The 22,685-nt window shown below is 42.1% G+C and overlaps 1 pseudogene; it reads right to left on the bottom strand.

The window, feature by feature from the left end:
• Positions 1 to 3,390: 3,390 nt before the first annotated feature.
• Positions 3,391 to 22,685, bottom strand: part of LOC137562632 (zinc finger protein 850-like) — a 71,273-nt pseudogene continuing 51,978 nt past the window's right edge.

Below are 22,685 nucleotides of genomic sequence, written 5' to 3'. Positions count from 1 at the left end.
ACCACACCCAGATATACCAGTGAAAAAAACTGAAAACTGGAGCTATCACAAGTTTTCAATGAAAATAATGTACAGGAAGACTGGCACAAGGGTTTGTGCTGCTCTCTCTTCCTCACATGCTCAGTCTTCTGTTCTAAAACATTTTTGTATGCTCTGTTGATTGATTTTGGTGAACCATGTTTTGGTGTATTTTTAATAGACAATGCTTTGGCAATCAATCTAAATGCCCATTTTATAGAATAACAATGCAAACTATTTCCAGCTCAGTAAAATACTAAAGAAATTACAGATTTTATTGAATTAAACTTAAAACACATAAACACATCAATCAATGAGCAGATAAAATCACATACATGCAAACTATTTTAACTACGGCCACCACAATTAGTCAAGTAGGGATGACAAAACAAAAAAAAATAACTGTAAAATGACATCATTTTCTAAACCACTTCAGGTTCCGGGGGTTTTTACCCCTTACGGTTCCTGACAATGTTGGCATATTAGCGGTGTCGCTTTTGATACAGCAATAACTTGTTATTACCTATGCCATCAAAGTGATACATATATATTTTTTTAGGACATTCCAGGCTTTCTTAGGGTAATATTTTTTTTGAAGTTTTTAATTTCACAGGAATTGTATTGAGACAAATTAAACTTAAACAAAAAATTACAATTGTTTTCATGTTTTTACCTTCCCAACTTGTGCATGACAAGTGCCAGAGCTTTAAAACACCTCAAAGTACTTTATTTGGCTTGTCCAGATTGAAATGATACCATACGTGCCATATTTCATTGCTAGTCGGGCATGTAGCGCACCATTATCGCCAGCCTGTGCATCTGTAGCGACTTCATGCGATCGCTAAGGCGCACAATATGGGGACCCCAGTGCTGTATAGATGCATTGCTAGGCAACAACATTTCAATGCATCTATACAGCATTGGTTCCCCCGAGCTGTCGCCATAGTGATCGCATCTGATCGCTATAAACGGCAGACATTTCAGGTGTCTATAAATCTTAAGGCCAAGTATAGGGTTAATAAGTCATAAAAAAGCACTGTATTTTATTATTTTACACTGTCACTTTACATTGGAAAAAAAAAATTGTAACTTTATGTGAATGACTGCTGCTACCGTGTTTCCCTGAAAGATGTTGTGTAAAACTCACATATTGTGCACAAATACTGCTGTTTAACCACTTCACCACTGAGGGGTTTTACCCCCTGACCACCAGAGCAATTTTCACCTTTCAGCGCTCCTTCCATTCATTCGTCTATAACTTTATCATTACTTATCACAATGAAATTAACTATATCTTGTTTTTTTTGCCACCAATTAGGCTTTCTTTAGGTGGGACATTATGCCAAGAATTATTTTATTCTAAATGTGTTTTAATGGGGAAATAGGAAAAAATGTGGGAAAAAATTATTATTTTTCAGTTTTCGGCAATTATAGTTTTTAAATAAAGCATGCTACTGTAATTAAAACCCATGAAATGTATTAACCCATTTGTCCCGGTTATAAAACCATTTAAATTATGTCCCTATCACAATGTTTGGCGACAATATTTTATTTGGAAATAAAGGTGCATTTTTTTCAGTTTTGCATCCATCCCTAATTACAAGCCCGCAGTTTATAAAGTAACAGTGTTATACCCTCTTGACATAAATATTTAAAAAGTTCAGTCCCTAAGGTAACTATTTATGTTTTTTTTTTTATTGTATTTTTTTTTTTTTAATTACAAAAAAAAAAAAAAAAATTGGGGAGTGTGGGAGGTAATGAGTTAATTTATTGTGTAAATGTAATGTTTGTATATGTAAAATGCTTTTAGGGTGTAGTTTACTATTTGGCCACAAGATGGCCACAGAGTGTTTGTTTACATGCGACCTGTAAGCGTCCGGAAGGTTGCTTACAGGAAGCAGTAGGAGGCTGGGAGACGCACAATGATCTCGCTGTTTCTGAAAGAAGCAGCAGATCATTGCGGGGGCTAGATCAACGAACGGGAATGGATTTTCCCGTTCATTGATCTCCGGGCGAGCGGGCGGCGGCGTGCACGAGCGGCGGGTGCGCGCGCACGAGCGGCGGTAGCGCGGAAGGTACGGATTTCTCCGTCCCTGGTTTTTTGGGAGGGAAAAAAGGGGCGGAGAAATTCGTACCGCTGGGGGTAAAGTGGTTAAGTTTTCCCAATAGCCATGTGTTCTTCCTTAGTGTGTTTCTCCCAAAATAAGACATTCCCTGAAAATAAGCCCTAGCACATTTTTGGAGCAAAAATTAATATAAGACACTGTCTTATTTTTGGGGAAACATGGTAGCAGCAATCATTCACAATGGGATTAGTGCACGAGCACATGCACGAGTGACGGGTGCATGCATGCATGCGCACATTCGCAACGGCAGCAGATTTTAGTGCTGCATGTAAGTCTCATGTCCAGAAATCTACAATGGCTCAAATGTGGAATGAAATTTGCATCCAGGAACCACAACTGGTTAAACTGATTGTCCACACACTTCACGCAAATATAGAAATATATAAATAATAACATTCAATTAATTTAAGATTGAAAGGTACATTTATAGATCTTTTACATAAAGGACATTTACTTAAAAGGACCACTATCGCCAAAAGTTAGATTTAAAGTAAACACATTCTTTACTTATACTTATAAGAAGTACAATAGCTGTCGCTAGCAATAGGTAATTAAAATCTGACAGATCTGACAGGTTTTGGACTATTTCACCTCCTCATGTGGGATTCTAAGTATTTCCTTTATTCTTTACAAAAGAATACATTCCCTGAAAAGAAGATAAACAAGAATGTTGGCCAGCCTCCCTACATGTGCATGTTTGTGCACTTCACTGGTAGCTGGACTGAGCACCTGCCATTCAGTTAGTACTTTTGAAAATAAAGAAAAACATAAAAATCCCCTATAAGGAAATGGATTAGTCCCACACCCGTCAGATCTGTTAGATTTATATGTTTTTCTTTATTTTCAAAAGTACTAACTGAATGGCAGGTGCTCAGCCCAACTACCAGTGAAGTGCACAAACATGTAGGGAGGATTGCCAACATCCTTGTGTATCTCCTTTCCAGAGATATGCTTGCAAATGTATGCAATCTTGTACATGCATTTCATTTGCAAACTGAATTAAAGGTATTGCACCATAGCGGTGCTTTCTTCTCTCTCCTTTTTTTATACATGTTTTAGTATAGTAGCTGATTAAAGTTCACTTTATCTGCAGTATTTATAATAAATCTCTAAAAAACATGTACTTTCTGTGTATCCACGTTCTGTGAAGTTACATAAGCTTCAGAAATGGATATGTTAATGAAACTTTTATCATTAAAAATCCTGATCCTGTGATATTATAACAAATATGTTCATTAAAATTAGTTTACAGGCTGACATCCACTCGCTCATGTATCTTCTGATGACTTCTCAGAGATGACTGGTGTGAGAAACTCTTGTCACATTGTGAGCAACTAAATTGCTTTTCTCCTGTGTGAGTTCTCTGATGCAGAGTAAGATTTACCTCCCATGTGAAGCATTTATCACATTCTGTACATTTAAATGGCTTTTCTCCTGTGTGAGTTCTCTGATGCTGAGTAAGATGTCCCTCCTGTGTGAAGCTCTTGTCACATTCTGTGCATTTATACGGCTTCTCTCCTGTGTGAATCCGGAGATGAATGTTCAACTTGATTTGAGTTCTGAAGGACTTTCCACATTCAGTGCAAGAAAACAACTTCTCTCCAGTGTGAGTCCTCTGGTGAGATAAGAGGTTTGATTCCATACTAAAACATTTCTGGCATTCAGAGCAAGAAAATGGTTTCTCTCCTGTATGAATCTTCTGGTGCCGTATAAGGTCTGACATTTGATTGAAAGATTTGTCACATTCTGAGCACAAAAAATTATTATCTCCAGTATAAATCCTCTGGTGTACTGTGAGGCTTGATTTCAGGGTAAAGCATTTCTGACATTCAGAGCAGGAAAAAGGTTTCTCTCCAGTATGAATCCTCTGGTGATCTTTCAAGCTTGATTTCACAGTAAAACATTTCTCACATTCAGGACAAGAAAATGGCTTCTCCCAGGTGTGGATACTCTGGTGTCTAATAAGCTTTGATGGACGAGTGAAGCTTTTCCCACACTCTGAACATTGATGTGGCTTATCTCCTGTGTGACTCATCATGGGCTGCTGGAGATCCACTTTGTTGTCAGATATTTCAGAGTAGAGCAGGAATTTAGCTTTTTATCACACCTGCAATTAAATAATTATATGTTAATTTTACTATATTACGAGACGTTCTGACAGTATATATATATATATATATATATATATATATATATATATATATATACTGTATATATATATATAGTGTGTGTGTGTGTGTGTATTCTATAAAACTAGTCTTCATATAAAGATCAAAAGATTGGTTTCTTAACAGAAAGCAAATAATTTGTTTGCCATAACATTTTAGTAAGAGGACTTTTAGGCCCTTTGTAGCCCCTTACACTCTCCTAGGAATCTGGTTCGCCATGAGCTTGCTAGGTACTCTGTATGTCCTATAATAATCCTGTCAGGCATTTGAAATTAGCATGGGGCAGCTTATAATGTGGCTTGTTTCTCATTAGATCATCATTTTCAGGAGTTACACAGAAAAATCGTCATCTCAGAAAAATGCAATTTGAAGAATTTGCTCCAAATAAATGCTGACATTGCACATGCTGATATTGTTTTCAGAAATATTTAAATGTTAGTGTTCCTAAGAAATCACAATGTAGTCATCACTCAATATCCTTATCACTTAATATCCTCATCACTCAATATCCTCATCACTCAATATCCTCATCACTCAATGTACTCATCACTCAATATCCTCATCACTCAATGTACTCATCACTTAATATCCTCATCACTCAATATCCTCATCACTCAATATCTTCATTGCTCAATATCCTCATCACTTAATGTACTCCTCTCTCAATATCCTCATCACTTAATGTCCTCATCACTCAATATCCTCATCACTCAATATCCTCATCACTCAATATCCTCTTCACTCAATGTACTCATCACTCAATATCCTCATCACTTAATATCCTCATCACTCAATATCCTCATCACTCAATATTTTCATTGCTCAATATCCTCTTCACTCAATGTACTCATCACTCAATATCATCATCACTCAATATCCTCATTACTCAATAACCTCATCATTCAATATCCTCATCACTCAATATCCTCATCACTCAATGTACCCATTACTCATGTTAAAAAGAAAAGTCTTCAGAGCCAGAACACAAGAACAGATACAATATTATCATATAATAGGATTACTTTCACACAGTAAAAATGAAAAATTATTATGGTGTTTGCATTAAGGCCCTGTTCACAGTGCTCAGTTTTGTTGCATAATAATTCTACATGCCAACTCACTGCCTATACAATTCTATGGGGCTGTTCACAGTACTGCATTGTAACTGATTGCTTTAATCTAACTCACTGCATGCAGGCTTTGTGTTATATTCTATGTCCAGCCTCCATTGCAGTTCACACTCATTATAAAACATTGTACAGGGTGTGTTATTCAACTGACCACCAGGAAACTGGCCTAAAGGAACAATTTAACCTAAAATCAACAACACAACAAATATAAAAGACACATTGATAATGCCTTTTCATAGAAAAAACAATTCTAACATTGTAAAGATAAGGAAACAAAATGCAAAGATTATGACTAACACTTTCACTATTGTCATGGTATATTTGGAAAGTTCCAACATATTTCACATCAGTGGCTGCATCACAAATCTATATGCAGAAAAAACAAACATTGATAAATGTGGCTTGTGTACACTAGTAAAAAAAAAAATACTTATATATACATGCATATCAGTGCTTCAATTGTACAAAAAGTGGTGTAAATGACTTTTTTCTTATGAAGCTGTCACTTACCGTAGGTATTATTATCTCACAGCCATGAACCTTTTGCCAACAGGTTATAGACTTGTCCAAGTCCTCATGGGGTATTCTCAAGATTTCCTTTTTTTCCAAATGCACTCCCTGAAAAGAAGTGCCCCAAAGCAGTTAATGTGGATGCACAGACAGTTTGTTAAATTTGGTGCTGCTATAAACCTCAATGTAAATTTGTGACTATGGTGTGCCAAACAATCAAATTAAGCAACTGAACTCTGCTTATTGACATAGGAGTGCAAAATCAGTGTTGGGGTGTTATATCGCCAAACTCTAGATTTAACGCAGTGCAGGTATAGCCAAATACTGTTATTCAATAAAAATATAGCTGAGTACTGTTATTGGCTGCCATGTGGGATGCTGGTTGAAAAGCTTGGCCAAGAGATTTGTGTTTGGCTTAGTTATAGCAGGGTTAATGACTGTTAAGGGATGGGGTTGAATGTTAGGTTTAGGCTTAGTTATAGGAAGGTTTGAGAGAGGTTAATAAAAGGTTAGATATGATAGTGTTAGGCAGTATGGGTAAATGCAACATTAGGATGTGTTAGAGATGATTAAGTGATGGCAATAATGGCACACAAATTAATGATGCTTAAATAATATTACAGTATCTTGAATGATATTCAAAATAACAGCAATCAATGTACTCAATGAAACACACACTTCTTTTACATATATGCAGAATGCACTCTCCAGCTGCCAGAGTAGTTTGGCATGAGTAGGGAGGCTGGCTGTGGCTGGCATCTTTGTATAGGCCCTTGCCAGGGAGCGCTCTTAAAGGATATTATATCAAGTGGGTTAAACAGTGTAAACTTGTGCTTACATAACATATGTCACAAATCAAAGATGGGTAATCTACAACAGAACATAAACAAAACAAGGTATTGTTCCATGACAATTTCTTCATCTGTAGCAACTTCTATTTTGCAGTTGTGATTTGAATTACACTCGTTATGCACAATTTTATTTACAATTAATCTTAAAGGACAACTGTAGTGAGAGGGATATGGAGGCTGCCCTATTTTTCCCCTTTTAAGCAATACTAGTTGTCTGGCTGTCCTGCTGATCCTCTGCCTCTAATACTTTTAGCCATAAACCCTGAACAAGCATGCAGTAGATCAGGTGTTTCTGACATTATTGTCACATCTGACAATATTAACTGCATTAAATTAACTGCATGCTTGTTTCTGGGCCAAATAGATCAGCAGGTCTGCCAGGCAACTAATATTGTTTAATGGGAAATATGGCAGCCTCCATATACCTCTCACTACAGTTGTGCTTTAAAAAAATAATAAACAAAGTTGACACAAAGAGAAACTTTCAGCAAGACGTTACGTCTCTTGATCACAAGCAAAAAATAATAAATAAATAAATAAATAAATAATAATTTAAAAAAAAAAATATATATATATATATATATATATATATATATATATATATATATATATATATATATATATATATATGATTTTTTTTCCTGTACTGCCCGGGCCTAAGACTGGCAGCATCAGTATTTTCCCTCACTCACTTTTGTACAGTATAAAATCAGACATGTGCCATCCAGTTATAGTGGTCACACATTAAAAAGCCTTTTCTGTATAATATTAAATGTATTAACATAATTGATTATTTCTCTTAACACTACAATCTAAAGAAGTCAAAATAACACAATACAATCCTAACTATAATGTATTTAGATTAATATTACAGGTGAGGTAATCAGTATGTTTATAGTTACCTGGTAGAAAGTAGTATTGGTCCCCTTACTCCTGTGGGCTTATTGTTAACAACAAAAGGTTTATTTACAGAGGTATGAAAGGACAGTTTCCAGACTTCTTTATTTAAACCTGCCTCCATCCAGCCAGGTGCTAATTTCATTAAAATTTCACAGTATAAACAAAAGGCAAATTGAAGAAATTATCTAAGCTGAAAATCTATCACTAACATAACAATAGATGAATACAATGTATAGGTCAATAGAGGATGGACAGTTTCAGTGTTCTGCCCATACAGAAAAAAAGTTCAGAACTAAACTCACAAATTTGGAAAGTACTCTCCTCTAAACCTCTCTTAAGGTCCGTACACACGCCGGACTTTAGGCAACGACGGGTCCGTCGTTGCCTCCCGCTGGGTGGGCGTGCCAGCAACAGTCCGGCGTGTGTACGCTCTGTCGTCAGACTGATACGGCTGTTCCTGAGCGATCCGCCCGGCGGATCGCTCAGGAACAGCCGTATCAGTCTGACGACAGAGCGTACACACGCCGGACTGTCGCTGGCACGCCCACCCAGCGGGAGGCAACGACGGACCCGTCGTTGCCTAAAGTCCGGCGTGTGTACGGACCTTTAGAATCATAGTCGTATATGTGTATCTTTAAATGGAACTTTTATTTTATTTTTATTTTATTTTTTTATTTGATATTTAATTAAATTTGATATTTGAATGTGAGAATGACTAGCATACAATAGCACAAGATTCTAATTTCTAATTTAACTTAATTTGTTAACTCTGTGTATGTTCTATCAGATGACCTCCCGTAATTAGCACTGTTTCATATTCCCTGCTAGCTGTGCTGTATATTGATGTTATTTATACATTTGAGTCAGTTTTCATTCTATACAACTAAAAGAAATTTCACTATGGTGTAGAAAACTGGTCAGTTTAATTTAAATTAAATTATACTTTGCATTTCATTCTAAAATATGAGTAATTGTTTATCTTTTCTGGTTCAATTTAGTATTTTCATTGTTGTAAAATTCAAATTTGTGTGCAAACTTGTCTTACCAAAAACTGCTAAAGTTCACCACAAAAATAATGAACATTACATTTTCTTCTTTAGGCTTCCTTTTGCACCTTGAAAAGGCAGATAGTTTTACTATTGTTTAATCATGCACATCTATATTCTGCAGTATTTTTTTTTTACTGCTTTGTAATAAATACTGTAGTGCTAAAGCATCTAATATCACATGTCCTCTTGTTGAATACAGTTTGCACAAAAGACCTTCTCTGGAAATGACAAGGGCAATTTATCTTTTGTTGAGGATAAACTCAATATTTTCAGATTGTCTCTGTGTATTACATGGATTAATGTGAAACGTTTTACAAGTGTTAAAAAAGGCTTTCTTCAGGTTATCAAGGCAAACAGTGTTTCAGCGTAATCACTTTGTTTGTATGGGTTGAAAAAAAACCATAAGGAATTCACAGTGCTTCTAACAGAAACTGGCAGGTAGGAGTTTCAATTTTTTCCACTAGTGAAACGACTAGTCTGGGTGTTGAAAATTAGTTCCAAACACTCTTCCCCTGTGCAGCTAATTGCTTTTGTGGCAAGAAGGGAATTTCTGGAGGGTCTCATCATAACAGCTCCTTAAATAGAGTACAGAGCGTATTGCAGCTGAGGCTCCACTAAAGAATATTTTCAGCTTACGGTCGGTTTTAGAAATTTTAGAAAAAAAAAATAACGTTTGTTAAAATGAAATGCATGCCAAGTGACAGGCAGCCTACTGGGTAAATCAAAGTGCAGGAAACTTGTCCTTTGAAGCCATTAGACCCGCCGGGGCTCAGGGCAGGTTCAGTGGAGCGCTCATTAAGTTTAACAAAGTGTTCGTTAAACTATATGAGCATAGCGTAATTGAGCAGGGCATGCTATGGCTGCATAGCCTGTGCTGGAGATTATTACTACACGCTGCTGTAGCAGTGCAGCTTAGTGAATCAACCCAGTGACTAGTATAGTGATTGGCTTCTGAGTTCCTCAAAGGGGCAGTTAGTCCCATGACTAAATACTGTCTAAAGAACTGCAAAGCAGAGTAGTTCAGAAATGTGCAGCACTTCCCCAATGTGCTGACGCAGTGTGACCAAGTTACCAGAAGGACACAAAATGGCCGTTGATCTCCCACAATCTGTGCCCGCCCCCTCATCACCTCTGCTCACCAGGCTGCCATAGCCGCCAGCACCTACAGCAAATCTATGGGCGATTCAGCACTGCATAAATATAATTTAAACATTATTCTTATAAAATAATTGGGAAACCAAATTCAGAATTTAAGGTAGTTGATAGGAAATTAATATTTATACTACATAAACAAACAGTATATGACTCATCCCAGGCGGTACTGACCTAACACTGCCTTTAAAAGTCCTTTACACACGCCTGACTAAGGGCTGGTTCACATGGATACTTTTGTGGCATTTCAGACTTTTTTCGGGTATACTCTGCCATCCAATAAAAGTAAATGGGAGCGTTTAGGGCTGGCTTTTGCAGGCTTTCATGCAAGCCTGGCAGTTGATCTCGGCATTGCGACTGGTCTCGAAAGCAACATGCAGCTTTCAGAGGCGGTAAACGCTGGGAAATCAGTGTAGGGACTTGAACCGCTAGCCTTGAAAGCTTCCCAAAAGCCTTCAAATGCTGGTGGTTAAATGCCAGCGTTTGAACCCCATGCTGAGCAAAACCTCGGCAGACATCCATGTGAACCAGCCCTTAAGTCGGCTGAGGTGGTCGATAACGACTATCTCAGCCAACAATCAGGAGTTTGTACAGCACCCAGCTACCCCCGATGCCCATCCTGGGAGCGATCTACGAAAATTGTTTGTGCCACTCCCCCGCCCACCACGTGATGTCATGTATTGCACTGCTTGTTTTCTCTTTATTGCCCACCCACCCTCATAGCACAGCTGACACATGTTTGTGCAGCCCAGCTCAGCAATGTTCCCCAAGGGGATCAGGTGCTCATCTCCAACAGGCAATATGCATTGGAAGTGTGTACAAGCCCTAATGCTTGGAATACACAATGAGTTATTCAGCAGATTTACTGGTCAATTGATTTTCCAATCGATTCCCATCTACTTCTATGAGAAAATCGATCTAAAAAAGATCTAACTCAGATCAGACCTTTTGGAAAATATCTATCAAGCCATCTATCTGCCAAAAAACTTATGGGCCCTTATGCAATTAACTTTTTCTCCCTAGTTATCTCCTAGGAGATAATTTTTCATCTTCGATTTAGAGCACATTTTTAGCACTTTGCAATGGAAAAAGTACCAAAATGTAGGTGAAAAAGTTTGATCAAAATTATTTGGAGTTTTTTTTGCTTGCTGGTGGTGTAAAATTAATTTTATTGACAAGTTTGAAAATATCACTGAGGAGAAAACTTAGGAGAAAAAATGAATTGCATTTGGGGCATGGTGTATTCCCAGCATAAGAATTCACTTCAAGTGAGAGCTTTACACCATCACACACAAAGGCCTTGTTTATTTACATTCACTAAGGATCCATTGAGACACTACAGTTCCCCAGTATGTGGTGATTGTCTATTTTACATAAACGCTCCACCTGAGCTTGTTTGGAGAAACAACACCTGCATATAAACTGAATAAAGAAACTTTTAAGAACTACAAATTCCTCCTTCTTTTTCTACTGTAGAGCTGTGTCTAATGCCAGCAATAAGAAAAGAACACTCTGCATTTAATTTATGCATAGCTCATGCAAGGTAACGTGTAGATTTACATTTCTGGAACAGCTGAGCCTTAGGGTGCATATAGCCACACTATAACTGTCACCTGCAGAGATATAAACTCATTCCCTAGGTAATGATGGACAAATATCATCAAAGAACACTTGCAGATCGTAAATTTCTCTGTAACAAAAGAAATGTCAATGGCTGCTGAATTAAGCAGTGAATAGCAAAGCTCCATACATGCTGGGATCACCAAATTTGCAGGGTGTGTCAAAACAACACTAACTATTTCAGAAGTGATCCAAATAATGAATACAAACTGAGAATATGAGAAACTATTACCTCTCTCACAATGGAAATGCAATAGTTTTCTTGGGGGAGGGGAACGATGGTTATATGTTTAAAAATGAGTCTTACAGCTTAAAGGGACTCCGAGCAGTGCAGTAACTATGGAAAGATGCATACCATTTTGAAGCTCTCTTTCTCCTCTTTCCAATTATATATAAACCGCCGCCCTACGTCTTTCAGTTTTTGCTATTTGCGCGATCGAATTTGAGGCCGCCGCCCCGGTTTATATATCATTGGAAAGAGGAGAAAGAGAGCTTCAAAATGGTATGCATCTTTCCATATTTACTGCACTGCTCGGAGTCCAGCATTGTATTACACAGGACGACTTTTCCCCAAAGTCGGCAGGAGCTGCACAATGCAATGAAATACAAGAAACCAAGGGGGATATAATTACAAACATCATGCTGGGAGGTGTGAGGATATAATTAATTAGTTGTGGGTATGCTTAAAGGCATACCCACAGGCACTGCTCGGAGTCCCTTTAACTAGATTAGAATAACTGATAAGTGCTGGTTCTTGATGTTCTAGGAGTCAAAATGTAGAACTGGGAGCATAGTCAATATTTCATGAGCATGTATGATGAGTATGATAACACTATGGTGTTTACTGTTATGGTCATATTTGTATGGTCATAATTATTATCATCATTAATGTCCACTATATGCCAATAACGGGCGCCCTACTCATTCCGCCCTTTGCCCCTTCGGGTTCAGTCACTTTAAAGGATGTGATCCCCGCACTTTGATTGGCCCAGTAGGCTGACTGACACAGAAGGACACAATAATTGGGGGAAACATCGACAAGACGCTCCTGGAACATGGACTCACCAGGTTTAGTATATTGTTTTTTCCTGGTTTTTGCCATAGGCGTGTCTTAAATTCCAGAGCATCTTATACACCAAGAAATACGGTAAGTATTAAGTGCTTTTTTGGTTACCTAAACGACTTGTGTTTTAACTACTTCAGCCTTCAGTGTTTCACCTTATGCATCCGAGCAACTTTCACCTCCCATTCATTCAGCAATAACTTTATCACTACTTATCACAATGAATTGATCTATATCTTGTTTTTTCCACCACCAATTAGGCTTTCTTTGGGTAGTACATTTTGCCAAGAATTATTTTTTTCTCAATGCATTTTAACGGGAATATTAAGAAAAAAATGGAAAAAAATAGTTATTTCTCCATTTTCAGCCATTGTAGTTTTAAAATAATACATGCTACCATAATTAACAACAACACCCCCACTCACACTGCAGGTCATACTCTCGACCTTAGATTCACTAAATCCACCACCATTGCAGACCTTGACATCGCACCCTTTCCACCCTCAGACCATCACCTTCTCACCTTCAACCTCCTCACGGAAAGCACCTCCAAATTACCCACCCACCCACCTGGTCGATGGCAGTGAGACCTACGCAAGCTCAACCCTAGTGTCCTTGCTGACCCCCTCCATGCCCTCTCCTCCACTCTCCCCACCCTAACCTGTCCTAATCTTGCTGCAGCTCAGTATCGCCAAACTCTCTCAAATGACACCTCACCCTGCTGCCGCACAAAGTCTGGGTGGCATTAATTACTATTCCCCCTCTGAGTCATAGTAACTAATTTGGGGTCCAGCGATCATCGGTTCACTGAATTATCCTTGCGTGGATATAGACATAACAACGTTATGTCTATGGCAGCCCCCAGGTCAGGCGCAGTGCTGGGCAGTGCGTGCGCCAAAATGATCTTCTTCACCTGCTGTGGGTGAGCACCTGCTTGATTCTCCTGGGCCAAGCAGCACCCTTGTACCACCACACCCAGATATACCAGTGAAAAAACTGAAAACTGGGGCTATCACAATTTTTCAATGAAAACAATGTACAGGAAGACTGGCACAAGGGTTTGTGCTGCTCTCTCTTCCTCAGATGCTCAGTCTTCTGTTCTAAAACATTTTTGTATGCTCTTTTGATTGATTAAATGGGATAAACCATTTTATTTTGGTGAACCATGTTTTGGTGTATTTTTAATAGACAATGCTTTGGCAATCAGTCTAAAGGCCCATTTCATAGAATAACAATGCAAACGATTTCCAGCTCAGTAAAATACTAAAGAAATTACAGATTTTATTGAATTAAACTTAAAACACATAAACACATCAATCAATGAGCAGATAAAATCACATACATGCAAACTATTTTAACTACGCCCACCACAATTAGTCAAGTAGGGACGACAAAAAAAAAAAAATAACTGTAAAATGACATCATTTTCTAAATGATTTTTTACCCCTTAACCACTTGAGGACCACAGTCTTTTCGCCCCTTAAGGACCAGAGCCTTTTTCTCCATTCAGACCACTGCAGCTTTCACGGTTTATTGCTCGGTCATACAACCTACCACCTAAAGGAATTTTACCTCCTTTTCTTGTCACTAATACAGCTTTCTTTTGCTGCTATTTGATTGCTGCTGCGAGTTTTAGTTTTTATTATATTCATCAACAAAATGACTTTTTTAACTTGCTGTGCTGACATTTTTCAAATAAAGTAAAATTTCCTATACATTTGAGCGCGAAAGTTATTCTGCTACATGTCTTTGATTAAAAAAAAACCATTCAGTGTATATTTATTGGATTGGGTAAAAGTTATAGCATTTACAAACTATGGTGCCAAAAGTGAATTTTCCCATTTTCAAGCATCTCTGACTTTTCTGCGCACCTGTCAGGTTTCATGAGGGGCTAAAATTCCAGGATAGTACAAATACCCCCCAAATGACCCCATTTTGGAAAGAAGACATCCCAAAGTATTCAGTGAGAGGCATGGTGAGTTCATAGAAGATTTTATTTTTTGTCACAAGTTAGCGAAAAATGACACTTTCTGACAAAAAAAAAGAAAAAAAAAGTTTCCATTTCTTCTAACTTGCGACAAAAAAAAAAAATGAAATCTGCCACGGACTCACTATGCTCCTCTCTGAATACCTTGAAGTGTCTACTTTCCAAAATGGGGTCATTTGTGGGTTGTGTTCACTGTCCTGGCATTTTGGGGGGTGCCTAATTGTAAGCACCCCTGTAAAGCCTAAAGATGCTCATTGGACTTTTGGCCCCTTAGCGCAGTTAGGCTGCAAAAAAGTGCCACACATGTGGTATTGCCGTACTCAGGAGAAGTAGTATAATGTGTTTTGGGGTGTATTTTTACACATACCCATGCTGGGTGGGAGAAATATCTCCGTAAATGACAATTGTTTTATTTTTTTTACACACAATTGTCTATTTATAGAGATATTTCTCCCACTCAGCATGGGTATGTGGAAAAATACACCCCAAAACACATTATACTACTTCTCCTGAGTGCGGCGATACCACATGTGTGGCACTTTTTTGCACCCTAACTGCGCTAAGGGGCCCAAAGTTCAATGAGTACCTTTAGGATTTCACAGGTCATTTTGAGAAATTTCGTTTCAAGACTACTCCTCACGGTTTAGGGCCCCTAAAATGCCAGGACAGTATAGGAACCCCACAAATTACCCCATTTTAGAAAGAATACACCCCAAGGTATTCCGTTAGGAGGACGGTGAGTTCATAGAAGATTTTTTTTTTTGTCACAAGTTAGCGGAAATTGATTTTAATTGTTTTTTTTCACAAAGTGTCATTTTCCGCTAACTTGTGACAAAAAATAAAATCTTCTATGAACTCACCATACTCTTAACGGAATACCTTGGGGTGTCTTCTTTCTAAAATGGGGTCATTTGTGGGGTTCCTATACTGCCCTGGCATTTTAGGGGCCCTAAACCGTGAGGAGTAGTCTTGAAACCAAATGTCGCAAAATGACCTGTGAAATCCTAAAGGTACTCATTGGACTTTGGGCCTCTTAGCGCACTTAGGGTGCAAAAAAGTGCCACACATGTGGTACCGCCGTACTCAGGAGAAGTAGTATAATGTGTTTTGGGGTGTATTTTTACACATACCCATGCTGGGTGGGAGAAATATCTCTGTAAATGACAATTGTTTGATTTTTTTTACACACAATTGTCCATTTACAGAGAGATTTCTCCCACCCAGCATGGGTATGTGTAAAAATACACCCCAAAACACAATATACTACTTCTTCTGAGTACGGCGATACCACATGTGTGACACTTTTTTGCAACCTAGGTGCGCTAAGGGGCCTAACGTCCTATTCACAGGTCATTTTGAGGCATTTGGATTCTAGACTACTGCTCATGGTTTAGGGCCCCTAAAATGCCAGGGCAGTATAGGAACCCCACAAGTGACCCCATTTTAGAAAGAAGACACCCCAAGGTATTCTGTTAGGAGTATGGTGAGTTCATAGCAGTGGCGGCTCCAGCTTCAGATTTTTGGGGGGGCTCAAAGGGGGCACGAGGGCTGGCAGGCCGGGCCTGGGGGGGGGAGCGCCGCGGCGAAAATTTGGGCGTGGTCATGATGTCATGTGGGCGGGGCTAACTTTAATGTAGTTGTACCAGCTAACGTAGTTACATGAAAAAAAAATGAAGTAAACACACATAATGACAGGTAGCCTTTCACCAGTAAATGCACATAAGAATCAGCTTTTCAGCAGTTAATGCACGTAATGACAGACTGCGTTTCTGCAGTAAATGCACATAAAGGGACAGCTTTTCACCAGTTAATGCACGTAATGACAGACTGCGTTTCCGCAGTAAATGCACATAAGAGCCTGCTTTTCACCAGTTAATGCACGTAATGACAGACAGTTTCCCCATTAAATGCACATAAGAGCCTGCTTTTCACCAGTTAATGCATGTAATGACAGACAGTTTCCCCATTAAATGCACATAAGAGCCTGCTTTTCACCAGTTAATGCATGTAATGACAGACAGTTTCCCCATTAAATGCACATAAGAGCCTGCTTTTCACCAGTTAATGCATGTAATGACAGACAGTTTCCCCATTAAATGCACATAAGAGCCTGCTTTTCACCAGTTAATGCATGTAATGACAGACAGTTTCCCCATTAAATGCACATAGGAGACAGCTTTTCACCAGTTAATTCACATAATGACAGACTGCGTTTCCGCAGTAAATGCACATAAGGGACAGCTTTTCACCAGTTAATGCACATAATGACAGACTGCGTTTCAGCAGTAAATGCACATAAGGGACAACTTTTCACCAGTTCATGCACATAATGACAGACAGCATTTCCCCAGTAAATGCACATAAGAGACAACTTTTCACCAGTAAATGCACATAATGACAGACAGACAGTGTCCCCAGCATAGGTAGCCAGGTGTATAGATGTCCCCAGTATATGTAGCCAGGCGTATAGCTGTCCCCAGTATATGTAGTCAGGCTGGTGGTGGTGGGCTGGGGGCCCCAGGGCACCTCAAGCCTGGCTGGTGGTGGTGGGCTGGGGGCCCCAGGGCAGCTCAGGCCTGGCTAGTGGTGGTGGGCTGGGGGCCCCAGGGCAGCTCAGGCCTGGCTGGTGGTGGTGGGCTGGGGGCCCCAGGGCAGCTCAGGCCTGGCTGGTGGGGGTGGGCTGGGGGCCCCAGGGCAGCTCAGTGGGTAGGAGGAGGGTGCCAGTGTGTGGGGAGGAGGGTACCTGTGGGTGGAAAGGAGGGTGCCACTGGGTGGGGAGGAGGGTGCCAGTGGGCAGGAGGAGGGTGTCAGTGGGTAGGAGGAGGGTGCCAGTGGGTGGGGAGAAGGGTACCTGTGGGTGGAAAGGAGGGTGACACTGGGTGGGGGAGAAAGGTGCCAGTGGGTAGGAGGATAGTCTCAGTGGGTAGGAGGAGGGTGCCAGTGGGTGGGGAAGAGGGTGCCAGTGGGTAGGGGGGTCGTCAGTGGAGGGGGGAGAATGCCCGTGGGTGGGGAGGAAGGTGCCCCTGTGTGTGAGGAGATTGCCCTGGGGAGAGAAGACAGGAAGAAAATGATCGAGGCGCCAGCCGCGCTAATAAGGGATGCGGGAGCCTGCTTTATTCCTCCCTCCCTTCTCCCTTCCTCTGAATGCCCCCACCTGCTGTGAATGTCCCCTCCGTAGGCAGTGTGTGCGGAGCAGAGCGGAGCGGTAGGTCCTCTTACCGCAATCCATGCTCACCGGCAACTAGTCTCCTGCTTCCTGTGATGTCATGGTAAACAGGAAGCAAGAGACTAGTTGCCGGTGAGCATGGATTGTGGTAAGAGGACCTACCGCTCCGCTCTGCTCCGCACACACTGCCTACGGGAGGGACAGTCATTCACAGCAGGTGGGGGCGCATTCATAGGAAGGGAGGAGGGAGGGAGGGAGGAATAAAGCAGGCTCCCGCATCCCTTATTAGCGCGGCTGGCGCCTCGATCATTTTTTGTCATCTGACAGCCAGCAGGCCAGCCCCTCTCCAATCCTCCTTCTCTTCTGAAAATACGCAAGTACAGACTTGCGGTGGCCACGGCCAGCGGGGGGGCTTTAAGAGGGGCTAACAAGTTGCCAGCTGGGGCTGAAGCCTGGGCAAGCCCCAGTGTAGCGCCGCCACTGGTTCATAGAAGATTTTTTTTTTGTCACAAGTTAGCGGAAAATGACACTTTGTGAAAAAAAAAACAATACATATCAATTTCCGCTAACTTGTGACAAAAAATAAAATCTTCTATGAACTCATCATACACCTAACAGAATACCTTGGGGTGTCTTCTTTCTAAAATGGGGTCACTTGTGGGGTTCCTATACTGCCCTGGCATTTTAGGGGCCCTAAACCGTGAGGAGTAGTCTTGAACCCAAATGTCTCAAAATGACCTGTGAAATCCTAAAGGTACTCATTGGACTTTGGGCCCCTTAGCACAGTTAGGCTGCAAAAAAGTGTCACACATGTGGTATCGCCGTACTCAGAAAAAGTAGTAGTATGTGTTTTGTGGTGTATTTTTACATATAACCATGCTGGGTGGGAGAAATATCTCTGTAAATGACACATTTTTGATTTTTTTTACACACAATTGTCCATTTACAGAGCGATTTCTCCCACCCAGCATGGGTATGTGTAAAAATACACCACAAAACACATTATACTACTTCTCCTGAGTATGGCGATACCACATGTGTGACACTTTTTTGCAGCCTAGGTGCGCTAAGGGGCCCAACGTCCTATTCACAGGTCATTTTGAGGCATTTGTTTTCTAGACTACTCCTCACGGTTTAGGGCCCCTAAAATGCCAGGGCAGTATAGGAACCCCACAAGTGACCCCATTTTAGAAAGAAGACACCCCAAGGTATTCCGTTAGGGGTATGGTGAGTTCATAGAAGATTTTATTTTTTGTCACGAGTTAGTGAAAAATGACACTTTGTGAAAAAAACAATAAAAATCCAATTTCCGCTAACTTTTGACAAAAAATAAAATCTTCTATGAACTCATCATACACCTAACAGAATACCTTGGGGTGTCTTCTTTCTAAAATGGGGTCACTTGTGGGGTTCCTATACTGCCCTGGCATTTTACGGGCCCAAAACTGTGAGTAGTCTGGAAACCAAATTTCTCAAAATGACTGTTCAGGGGTATAAGCATCTGCAAATTTTGATGACAGGTGGTCTATGAGGGGGCAAATTTTGTGGAACCGGTCATAAGCAGGGTGGCCTCTTAGATGACAGGATGTTTTGGGCCTGATCTGATGGATAGGAGTGCTAGGGGGGTGACAGGAGGTGATTGATGGGTGTCTCAGGAGGCGGTTAGAGGGGAAAATAGATGCAATCAATGCACTGGGGAGGTGATCGGAAGGGGGTCTGAGGGGGATCTGAGGGTTTGGCCGAGTGATCAGGAGCCCACACAGGGCAAATTAGGGCCTGATCTGATGGGTAGGTGTGCTAGGGGGTGACAGGAGGTGATTGATGGGTGTCTCAAGGTGTGATTAGAGGGGGGAAATAGATGCAAGCAATGCACTAGCGAGGTGATCAGGGCTGGGGTCTGAGGATGTTCTGAGGTGTGGGCGGGTGATTGGGTGCCCGCAAGGGGCAGATTAGGGTCTAATCTGATGGGTAACCGTGACAGGTGGTGATAGGGGGTGATTGATGGGTAATTAGTGGGTGTTTAGAGGAGAGAAGAGATGTAAACACTGCACTTGGGAGGTGATCTGATGTCGGATCTGCGGGCGATCTATTGATGTGGGTGGGTGATCAGATTGCCCGCAAGGGGCAGGTTAGGGGCTGATTGATGGGTGGCAGTGACAGGGGGTGATTGATGGGTGGCAGTGACAGGGGGTGATTGATAGGTGATTGACAGGTGATCAGTGGGTTATTACAGGGAATAACAGATGTAAATATTGCACTGGCGAATTGATAAGGGGGGGTCTGAGGGCAATCTGAGCGTGTGGGCGGATGATTGGGTGCCCGCAAGGGGCAGATTAGGGTCTAATCTGATGGGTAACCGTGACAGGTGGTGATAGGGGGTGATTGATGGGTAATTAGTGGGTGTTTAGAGGAGAGAAGAGATGTAAACACTGCACTTGGGAGGTGATCTGATGTCGGATCTGCGGGCGATCTGTTGATGTGGGTGGGTGATCAGATTGCCCGCAAGGGGCAGGTTAGGGGCTGATTGATGGGTGGCAGTGACAGGGGGTGATTGATGGGTGGCAGTGACAGGGGGTGATTGATAGGTGATTGACAGGTGATCAGTGGGTTATTACAGGGAATAACAGATGTAAATATTGCACTGGCGAATTGATAAGGGGGGGGTCTGAGGGCAATCTGAGCGTGTGGGCGGATGATTGGGTGCCCGCAAGGGGCAGATTAGGGTCTAATCTGATGGGTAACCGTGACAGGTGGTGATAGGGGGTGATTGATGGGTAATTAGTGGGTGTTTAGAGGAGAGAAGAGATGTAAACACTGCACTTGGGAGGTGATCTGATGTCGGATCTGCGGACGATCTATTGATGTGGGTGGGTGATCAGATTGCCCGCAAGGGGCAGGTTAGGGGCTGATTGATGGGTGGCAGTGACAGGGGGTGATTGATGGGTGGCAGTGACAGGGGGTGATTGATAGGTGATTGACAGGTGATCAGTGGGTTATTACAGGGAATAACAGATGTAAATATTGCACTGGCGAATTGATAAGGGGGGGGTCTGAGGGCAATCTGAGCGTGTGGGCGGATGATTGGGTGCCCGCAAGGGGCAGATTAGGGTCTAATCTGATGGGTAACCGTGACAGGTGGTGATAGGGGGTGATTGATGGGTAATTAGTGGGTGTTTAGAGGAGAGAAGAGATGTAAACACTGCACTTGGGAGGTGATCTGATGTCGGATCTGCGGGCGATCTGTTGATGTGGGTGGGTGATCAGATTGCCCGCAAGGGGCAGGTTAGGGGCTGATTGATGGGTGGCAGTGACAGGGGGTGATTGATGGGTGGCAGTGACAGGGGGTGATTGATAGGTGATTGACAGGTGATCAGTGGGTTATTACAGGGAATAACAGATGTAAATATTGCACTGGCGAATTGATAAGGGGGGGGTCTGAGGGCAATCTGAGCGTGTGGGCGGATGATTGGGTGCCCGCAAGGGGCAGATTAGGGTCTAATCTGATGGGTAACCGTGACAGGTGGTGATAGGGGGTGATTGATGGGTAATTAGTGGGTGTTTAGAGGAGAGAAGAGATGTAAACACTGCACTTGGGAGGTGATCTGATGTCGGATCTGCGGACGATCTATTGGTGTGGGTGGGTGATCAGATTGCCCGCAAGGGGCAGGTTAGGGGCTGATTGATTGGTGGCAGTGACAGGGGGTGATTGATGGGTGGCAGTGACAGGGGGTGATTGATAGGTGATTGACAGGTGATCAGTGGGTTATTACAGGGAATAACAGATGTAAATATTGCACTGGCGAATTGATAAGGGGGGGTCTGAGGGCAATCTGAGCGTGTGGGCGGGTGATTGGGTGCCCGCAAGGGGTAGATTAGGGTCTAATCTGATGGGTAACAGTGACAGGTGGTGATAGGGGGTGATTGATGGGTGATTGATGGGTAATTAGTGGGTGTTTAGAGGAGAGAAGAGATGTAAACACTGCGCTTGGGAGGTGATCTGATGTCGGATCTGCGGGCGATCTATTGGTGTGGGTGGGTGATCAGATTGCCCGCAAGGGGCAGGTTAGGGGCTGATTGATGGGTAGCAGTGACAGGGGGTGATTGACGGGTGATTGACGGGTGATTGACAGGTGATTGACAGGTGATTGACAGGTGAGCAGGGGGGATAGATGCATACAGTACACGGGGGAGAGGGGTATGGGGGGGGGTCTGGGGAGAATCTGAGGGGTGGGGGGGTGATCAGGAGGGGGCAGTGGGCAGGGGGGGGGGATAAAAAAAATAGCGTTGACAGATAGTGACAGGGAGTGATTGATGGGTGATTAGGGGGGTGACTGGGTGCAAACAGTGGTCTGGGGGGTGGGCAGAGGGGGGTCTGAGGGGTGCTGTGGGCGATCAGGGGGCAGGGGGGGGAAATCAGTGTGCTTGGGTGCAGACTAGGGTGGCTGCAGCCTGCCCTGGTGGTCCCTCGGACACTAGGACCACCAGGGCAGGAGGCAGCCAGTATAATAGGCTTTGTATACATTACAAAGCCTATTATACATACGTGCAGCGGCGATCCGGGTGCTAGTAACCCGCCGGCGCTTCCGAACGGCCGGCGGGTTACTACGAGCGGTGGGCGAAGCGAGTCCCCGGCGGCTGATCGCGTCACGAATGACGCGATCGCCGCATAGCCACTCCCGCAGCCGCCCCCGCCGATGGGCGTATGTCGGTCGTTTGGGCCCGGACTTTGCCGCCGCCCATCGGCTGGGGGCGGTCCTCAAGTGGTTAAGGTTCCTGACAATGTTGGCATATTAGTGGTGTTGCTTTTGATACAGCAATAACTTGGTATTACCTATGCCATCAAAGTCATACATATATTGTTTTTAGGACATTCCAGGCTTTCTTAGGGTAATATTTTTTTTTGAAGTATTTAATTTCACAGGAAATTAATTGAGAAAAATTAAAC

This window comes from Hyperolius riggenbachi, chromosome 3 (genome assembly GCF_040937935.1).
Source record: "Hyperolius riggenbachi isolate aHypRig1 chromosome 3, aHypRig1.pri, whole genome shotgun sequence".
In the NCBI taxonomy this organism is placed as follows: domain Eukaryota; kingdom Metazoa; phylum Chordata; class Amphibia; order Anura; family Hyperoliidae; genus Hyperolius; species Hyperolius riggenbachi.
The sequence above is the reverse complement of the archived record's forward strand: the minus strand, read 5'-3'. Positions and strand labels throughout refer to the sequence as shown.